The sequence below is a fragment of the Microtus ochrogaster genome, chromosome 22 (genome assembly GCF_000317375.1).
Source record: "Microtus ochrogaster isolate Prairie Vole_2 chromosome 22, MicOch1.0, whole genome shotgun sequence".
Lineage (NCBI taxonomy): Eukaryota > Metazoa > Chordata > Mammalia > Rodentia > Cricetidae > Microtus > Microtus ochrogaster.
Genome location: NC_022023.1, coordinates 15,620,214 through 15,629,018, shown reverse-complemented (window position 1 = coordinate 15,629,018; position 8,805 = coordinate 15,620,214). Strand labels below are relative to the sequence as shown.

The 8,805-nt window shown below is 45.7% G+C and overlaps 1 long non-coding RNA gene across 1 annotated transcript; it reads right to left on the bottom strand.

Annotated features, from left to right (window-relative positions):
- Window positions 1–5,829: 5,829 nt before the first annotated feature.
- LOC113457333 lies at window positions 5,830–8,128 on the bottom strand. Its single transcript, XR_003377931.1, has 3 exons — window positions 7,967–8,128; window positions 7,327–7,471; window positions 5,830–6,878 (listed from the first exon to the last, which is right to left on the bottom strand). It is a non-coding gene; the product is annotated as an uncharacterized LOC113457333 (long non-coding RNA).
- Between the last annotated feature and the right edge of the window lie 677 nt (window positions 8,129–8,805).

Here is an 8,805-nt window from a genome sequence, read left to right as displayed (position 1 = left end):
AACCTTATCAACAACAAGGCTGACAAAGACAGAATTCTTTCAGCCCTCGGGAAAAAGACAAATATCAACTCCAGTTTTCGTACCAGCAGCTTGTTTTCCTGGCAGCTACAATTGGCTTATCTACAAAATAAAACGGTTCAGCCAGTCGGGTCCTTAAGGTTATTTCTAGAGCTATTGTAAACACTAGGATCAGGAGTTAACATGTTCTAATAGTGGACAGAAAATAGCTCATGGGCATGGAAAAGTCTGTTTGTCTGGGTCCACATAAAGTAGAAATGGGAACAACACAGCCAATATGCAGAGGAGTCTCATTACTCTGAATGTTCTCCTAACTGATGGCTGCCTCCTCTCCTGACCTTATCGTGATGTAACTGTGCCCAGCACAAGAACAGCAACTTGCAAACCACCCTTCCCTGGGCTGGGAAGACGTCTCAGTTGGGAAAGCACTTGCTGTGTAAACATGAGGAGTTAAGTTCAGACACCCAGCACCCGTGTAAAACTGATGAGTTGTGGCATGTATGCAAAACTCTAGCAAAGGGGAGAGGGAGACGGGGGGGGGGGGTCCCTGGAGTTTGCTGTTCAGCTAATCTTGTTGGATAGGTGAGTTTTGGGTTAAGCAAGAGACACTATCTCAAAAAAAAAAAACAATAAAAAAAACAAGCCAACACCTAAGGTGGGTAGTATTAGAGGAAAACATCTGACATTGACCTATGACCTCTACACACACATGCACACACAACATACACACACACCACACACTCTTGCGAGTGCACGCACACATACACATGCACACACATACACATGCACACACATACACACGCACATGCACACACGCACATGCACACACACATTCACATGCATACATACACGTGCATGCAGATGCACACACACGCACATGCATGCACTTACACACATATGCACACATACGCACATGCATGCATGTATGTACACGCATGCGCACACACGCACAGGTTTGCCTGAGCAAAGGCACCTCTCCCAACGGGGATCCACCACTCTTCTGACTTTTGTCACCACCCATCAGCTCTTCTCCGAGTAACTGGAACAAATGTGCTTTGTCTCTGTCTTCCTTTCCTCAGGGCTGTTGAGACCCCTCCCCTCATTTTATTAGTTCTTTGGGCATTCCATACAATGTGTTTTGATCATATTCATCCCTCCCCCATCCCTTCCAGATCTATCCCTTTTATTAATAATCCTCTCTCGTTACTGAGTATCATTTCACTATATAAATGCACTAAACAGTGTTTATTCATTTCCAAACATTTGAGTTGTTTTAAGGTTGGGGGATCATAAATAAACCTGCTATGATTTACAGAAAGATCCCACGGCTGTTCAGCAGACAAACTGTCTTATAACAGGTGGTACTGGTGTCATTGGATGTTTACACAGAACAACATTTTGATGTTTTTATTAGCCAGATCTCTCTAGAGGAACAGAATTTATAGAATGAAGAGAGAGCAGGGAGGTGTGTTAGAACAGACTGTAGGTTGTGGTCCGCCTAGAACAACAATGACTGTCTACCAGCAGAGGGTCCAGTAGTTGTTCAGTCCACAAGACTGGATGTCTCAGCTGGTCTTCAGTATACTCTGGAATCCTGGAGAAATAGGTGCTACGGCCAGTGCAGGAATAGGCTTGCCAGCAAGAGCAAGAACAAGCAGACAGAGAGAGCAAGCTTTCTGCTTCCATGTGCTTTATATAAGCTGCCAGCAGAAGGTGTGGTCTGGATTCAAAGTGGTTCTTCCCACCTCAACAGATCTGGATTAAAGGTGTATCTTTCCATCTCAAAGATCTGGATTAGAAAAGAATCTTCCTACTTCAAATGATTTCATTAAGAAAGAAGTCCCAGGGCTGGAGAGATGGCTCAGAGGTTGAGAGCACTGGCTGCTCTCCCAAAGGTTCTGAGTTCAATTCCCAGCAACCACATGGTGGCTCACAACCATCTGTAATGAGGTCTGGCGCCCTCTTCTGGTGTGCAGCCATACATGCAGGCAGAATGTTGTATACATAATAAATAAATCTTACAAAAAAAATAGAAAAAAAGGAAAAAGTGCCCAGTCATTGCATTTAGTTAACTCCAGAAGTAATAAAGTTGATAACCATCCCAATGTTTATCTCAAACTTAAACTTCACACAAAAATAATTTTAAATGGATTACAAGTCTGAATTAGAAGGGTAAAAATAATAAAGTTTCTTATAGAAAAATATCCCCATGGCTGAGGTCCCAAAGTCCAGTTGAAGAGTGGGAGGAGTGAGAATATGAGCAAAGAGGTCAAGACCTTGATGGGGACACCCACTGAAACAGCTTACCTGAGCTAATGGGAGCTCACCAACTCCAGCCAGAGAGGGAAGGAACCAGCATAGGACCAAATTAGGCCCTTTGAATGTGGGTGACAGTTGTATGGCTGGGGCAGACTGAGGGGCCACTGGCAGTGGCACCAGGATTTATCCCTACTGTTTGTACTGGCTTTTTGGGAACCCATTCTCTTTGGAGGGATAACTTGCTCATCTTAGATATAGTAGGGAGGGCCTTGGACCTTCCCCAAAGCAATGTGCCTTACCCTGTCTGAGGAGTGGATGGGGGTGGGGTGGGGCAGAAGGTGGAGGGAACGGGAGAAGGGGAAGGAGTGGGAACTGGGATTGGTATGAAAAAAGATAGTCCGTTTTCTTTTTTAAAAAAAGAAAAGAAAAAGAAAAGGAAAGGAAAGAAAAATGTCCCCATGATCTTGAGAAGAGCAATAATTTCTTAAAGATATCACTAAGGACATGGATAGAGGGCTGGAGATGTGGCTCAGTGGTTAGCAGAATGCACTGCTCTTGTAGAGGACCCACGCTCTGTTCCCAGCACCCATGTAAGCTGGATCACAATTGCCTGCGGCTCCAGCTCCAAGGGGGATCTGACACCCTCTGGTAACCATGAGTACCAGCACTCAGGAGTACATACCCCCCCCCCCGACACCGAGAGACACATGGTAACAACCATAATAGATAAGCCAAATACTAGGAGATAGTTTAATACATGTAGTTGATACAGTAGTCCTAAATATAAAGACTCCAAAGACTCCACGAAGTCAGTAAATGAGAAATAACTCAATTAAAACTGGCAAAGCATTTTAATATAAATTTAATCAGAGATAGCCAAATGTTTTCTATCAGATTTACCTTTAGCTGCCAATTTGACTTAAACCTAGTCACCTGGGGAACAGGAACCTCAGCAGAAGAACCGCCCTGATCATTTTGGCCCGTGGCATATCGGTCAGGCGTTTTCTTAATTGCTAGTTCATGTAGGAGGTCACAGTTCATTTCAGGCACGAGGGTCTGGGCTCTGTAAGAAAGGCAGCTGAACAAACCACAGGTGGTAAGCAGTAGTTTCTTTTCTTTCTTTTTTTTTTTGAGGGGGCGGTTCGAGCCAGGGTTTCTCTATAGCTTTGGAGCCTGTCCTGGAACTAGCTCTTGTTGACCAGGCTGGCCTTGAACTCACAGAGATCCACCTGCCTCTGCCTCCCAAGTGCTAGGATTAAAGGTGTGCGCCACCACCGCCCGGCTAAGCAGTAGTTCCTAATTACCAGCCCAGGCACTGGGTTCCTGGAAACATTCCCTGACGACCCCCTCAGTCGCTGACTCTAAGTATTTAATACACTAAAGTGTTGTACACTTGAACTTTGAGTTTAGGCTTCCCATCACCTGCATCACCTCCCTCCAAAACGTCATCTCAACAACAGATTAGGGCTTCTAAATGGCTTGGGAAGGAATTGTAGTTGTGATCTACAAATGTTATCAATTCAGGCCAAAATAGGAAAAGCAAGTTGCTAAAAGAATTAGTGCTTCTGTGAGAAGAATTGCATCTCAGGATGCCTATAGGAGGACAATGTGGGGGGCATTGATGGGGTATGGATGGTCATAGATGGGACAGGCTGGGATCTAGTTGTGCCGAGGATGACCCCTCCCCTACACGGTGCTTACAGCAGAACTGGAGGGAGGACCTATTTCATTGCAGGGGCTTCTGGGTTCCTGTGTTTGCTTGCACGAATTTCCCAGTTTGTAAACATGTTTTATTTTCTTCCACAACAGTTTGCAGTTTCAATAGCTGAGCCCAACAGGTTTAGTTTTATGAGCTCACCGTTTGGAACCGTAGTCTGCCTCTTTCCTGGGCTTTCAATAGCGATTTTTAAATAGTCATGTGGCTTCCTGTGGACTGACTTTTACTTGTGAAACAGCAGCACACTTTGCTTCTTTCCTGACAACATTTTCTATACTTCTTCCTACTAAAAATGACAGATTTCCTTGGCTCTCCCCATACCACCAGGAGGTGGCTTAATCAGGCTGTGTGTGGTTGAGGCACATGTTTACCCGAATACCTCATGGCACTCATTGATACCAAGCTCCATGGATGCCCTGGCTCTGTGGGTGCCATGCTTGTTGATCTCTTCTCAAACATTCCTTCCATTCTGTGTTTGAGGCTGTTGCTGCTTTTAGAGAAGATGTCATGGTGGGGGTGCCGTGTAAGGCAGACAGCCAATGTGGTTGGGTATGATGGTCCCCACCCAGGAGCTTCCAGAATTCCATAAACATTGTCTTTCACTGGTACTGTGTGTGGGCAAAGAGTTGAGCATCATGGGCAGGAAAGAGGTCAGGTGGAGGTCTAGCTCTCTAGTAGACCAGCTTCATTATGGCACCGCTTGAGCTTCTCAAACCTGCATGCTGTTAGCTCTGACAATGAAGGGGAAGCCAGACTCAGAGCAGGAAACCATGGAGCCCATGGCCCCACCCTGTTGGTACTGCCATGTCTTTTCTTCCCCTGCTGTACTAAGAACTAGCTACCAACCATTTGAGTACTGTGAACATCCTTGTCCCTGAACTTTGAGCAATACTTCTTCATATACTTCTCCTGTTTTTAGCATGGGTATCACTTTAGGGCCATACCCACGTATGAGGCTTCTATGCCCAGTGACAGGGGTAAGTATACGGGAATAGTTAAGAAAAATCTGAGGTCACATTGCCATCATCTTGAATCCTTTTTCGGCCAACTTCATCCTCTCCGCTGGTACTTCTCCACGGTTTCTGTGAACACGTCTGTCATCCTCACTTCCATCATCGTAATCTGTGCTTCTTGTCTTTGCTGCCTTGTCCTCCGTGGTTGAATCTCAGCTATCAATCCCACCACTGCAACCACCACTACTAGTACCAATATTACTATTGTCATTTCTTTTCCTTGGTCCTCAGCTTCCTCCTGGTCCCCTTCAATATCATCAGGAGGGGAGGCTGTTGGTGTGGTGGGAAAGACAGGGGGCAGGGAGGCAAAGAAACAACAATGGAGGGAGAAAAGGAGATGTGAAGGCGTTGGAGTTGTTGGTGGAGGTGGTGGGATGATGACAATGGTTGCAGGGGAGGTCGGGAAGATGGAGAAAAGGAAGGAAGGAAGGAAGGAAGGAAGGAAGGAAGGAAGGAAGGAAGGAAGGAAGGAAGGAAGGAAGGAAAGAAAGAAACTGAAGTAGATGGACAAGGAAGGGTTCCAGTAACATGTGAGTCTTGGTCCAGAATGACCCAGCTTATAAAAACTCAGGTAGAGGAGACAGACAGGGCATTCATTCCAAACTATTGAAATGTTAGTGAGAATTTGCAGGGGAAAATAAACTGGGTATAGATAACAATGGTTAAATATTTTATTAAGTGATTTATTACTTAAAGGAATTATATGTGTATGTTAAATAACCTATCCATACATAAGTAACTTGTATACACGAATGATATATATTAATATGTGTGCCCTTTAATTGTCAAAACTATTTGAAAGAGACATCACTAAGCTCCGTTTTAAGGGAAAAGCCATCAGAAAAAAAATAAAAGCAATTCAAAGTATACCCCACAGGAATTATTTACAGATGGCAAAAGAGATTAAAATCTGGAAAATTTTGACACTGACTACATGAAGGTAGAAAGCTAGGAAAGTTTTATAGTGGAAAGATGCTTTATGTTCGAGGTATGGAAATTTTTAGAGTACCTTTATCCAAAAGTTTGCAATGAACAGGTGGCAGGGACCAGTGAAAATATTAGTCACTCAGCAAGATGTTGAAACTATTAAAAAGAATGTCAGTTCTACTCTCTCACACTGTGGCCTCTTTCTCACTCAGAGGACAATAGCACCATGTCCCGTTTTTGGCTTTTTTGGCTTAGCGATGAATCCTAGCTTCCTTGTGTGATCCATGTGTCTGGAAAACTGGTGTGGAGAACTAGTGTGTTAGGATGAAAGCTATCAAACAAAACAAAAGCAATAAAGCATTTCCTGGAACTCACTGTGCATGTGTTTACAGAGACTTCCCTCAGCTTTTGCCTTTTCTCTTCTCAGTTTCCACGATGCACGGATAGGCATTTCCTCACTGGGTGTCGCTCGCCATCCGACTTTGTGGACGATATATTCTGTGACAGGACCCATTCTCAGAGAAAGGAGAAAAACCAGAGGTAAAAAGTCCCCGGTGTTTTCTCAGGAACTAGGGCTTCCCTCTCCCAGTCAAGAAAGCCCAAAGGAGAGAAGCGTTCCAGAGCTGAGAAGAAAACAATCCAATTCAGACAAGAGTTCTTGAGCCAGGGAGCGACAGAAAGCACGAGAGCTAACATGGTACTGGCTCTCCTCAGCTGGAGCTCAGAAGGTCGGTCACAGGGAGATGAGTGAAATGGCCCAGAGAGAGCCAGAGGTCAGATCAATCTGCAGAACAGTTTTCTTCTTGCCACGTCCTCTCAGTCAGCAGAACATTCCAGACTCCACCAGGAAGGGAGGTATGAGGGATCGCAGTCACAGCCAGGGAGACCCTGAGTCAGTCGTCTGGAGAGACCTTTTCCAACTCCACGAAGCTCTCCATGCCTTTCTGCACCCATTAGAGAGGAAAGAAACCAAGGATCCCAATTCTAACACCGGGAGTGGGGGTTGGAGCCACTCGCCACTTCAGTGAGCTCTGAGTGTGTGCAAAACATGAAAGCCAACATCCACACAGATTGCATAGCAACTGTTGCTATGCACTGGCACTTACAGGCTCCATAGTTTGAACCACATGGAAGCTCTTTTTTTTTTTTTCCCTTTGCAATTGTCTTATCTAGCTCCAAACTTGCTGTAAAGCTAGCCTTGAACTAATCTTTCTGCCTCCCGCTCCCAAGTGCTGGGATTATAGGTGTACGGCACCACCCCAACCAAAACTTCCACTGTTTTTGTGAGACAAAACAAATCCAATTCTAACAAATTCACCTCAAAACCCCCTCTAGAATGTGTCTGGAAGATCTAAGTACTTTCTGGTGACCCAAGCCCATCATGTCACTCACACAGTGTCTCTCTGTGAGGGGGCGGGACTTCCGGGAAAACCAAGGCTCAGAGACACCAAGCTCTGCCTCAGCTCCTTCCTCCGCTCTCCTTCTTCAGGTAGGCTGGTTTCCCCGCTAACGGTCCACAGAAGCCAGCAAATGACCACTGCTGAGAAGAGAAGGGGAGATTAATACCCAGTGAGTAGCTACTCTGCTGGATCCATCACACCACCTATCATCGTGGGTCCTTTCTACGGACTGAATGTCCACGTGGCGAAGCTGAGCCGCTACTGCTACCGTATGATGTGGTGGAGTCTTGAAGGAATTAGGTCCCAATGGTGGAGCTCCAAGGAAACAAAGGAGTACCTTTCTTGAGAGAGAGAATCTCTTTATCCTGGCCAAAGGAAGATGCAGAAAAGACCACCTTCTGCCAAGCAGGAAGAGGACTGTGTGCCTGTGCCTCTACTTCGTCCTTCCAAACCTCCAGACGGCTGTCAGCTCCTCAGTCAGGAGTAACCTATCCATACAGCCCTAGTTGACTAAGACTCCCTTTTAACAATGTTGCCAAATGAACCCCTTCAGAAGCGAGGGGACAAATGTCCAGACCTTAGGGACCCTGCTTGTGGTCATTCGGCAAAAAGTGGAAAGCCCAGATACAAACCTGAATTCCTCCACCAGCTGGTCCCTCCAGCACTTCACAGGCTTCACCTCAGGCACTCCATACAACAGTGTTGCCCACGTAGTCTCTTCAGAAACCATCTCTAGAGCCAGGGAAAGCAGTCTCATTGCTACGTGGCTGTGTTTGCAGGTGAGCCCTGTGTCTTCTCCCCTTCTTCCTGGAGAAGCAACGGTAAACAGACTAGGGTTGGAGTAGCAGGCCTTGCGTTGGCTTGTCTGCTGTGTGTTCTTGGGAGAGTTGCTCAAGCTCTCCCTGCCTCAGTTTCCACTCGTGCACAACTTGGACAAAGGGTCTTCCTGTGGTATTTACCTCGAAGGGTTGAAAGGATAAATCAAAATGATTAACCAGATAAAGTGTTGCGCACAATACCATTTCCCAGAAGTCTTAGTAAATATTGTCTATTTCCCCCATTCCAGGGAAGCCCTAGCTGAGCCCTATTCCTCTCCTTTCTGTACCCCAGAATCCTAAGGAGTTCTGTCACACACTATTGCTCAGCCTGATGACCAGGACCCTTCTAGAACATTCTCTTTGGGGCCGAGGGTGTGGCTCAATTGGTAGAGGAGCTTACTCATCAGGTAAGAAGCCCTGGGTTAGACCTTAGCGCCGCATACAATTGTGTTTAGTGTCACGTGTCTCTAACCCCAACATTTAGGAAGTTGAGGAAGGAAGACCAGGTCATTCTTAGATATATAGAAAACTTGAACCAGCCTGGGCTATATGACACTTTGTCTCAGAGAAGCCCAAACAAGGAGAAACGAAGCAATGCCTGCCTCATCTTTGGAAAAGATTGAAGGCACTCCAGATTAGAACCAGCTGTTTTG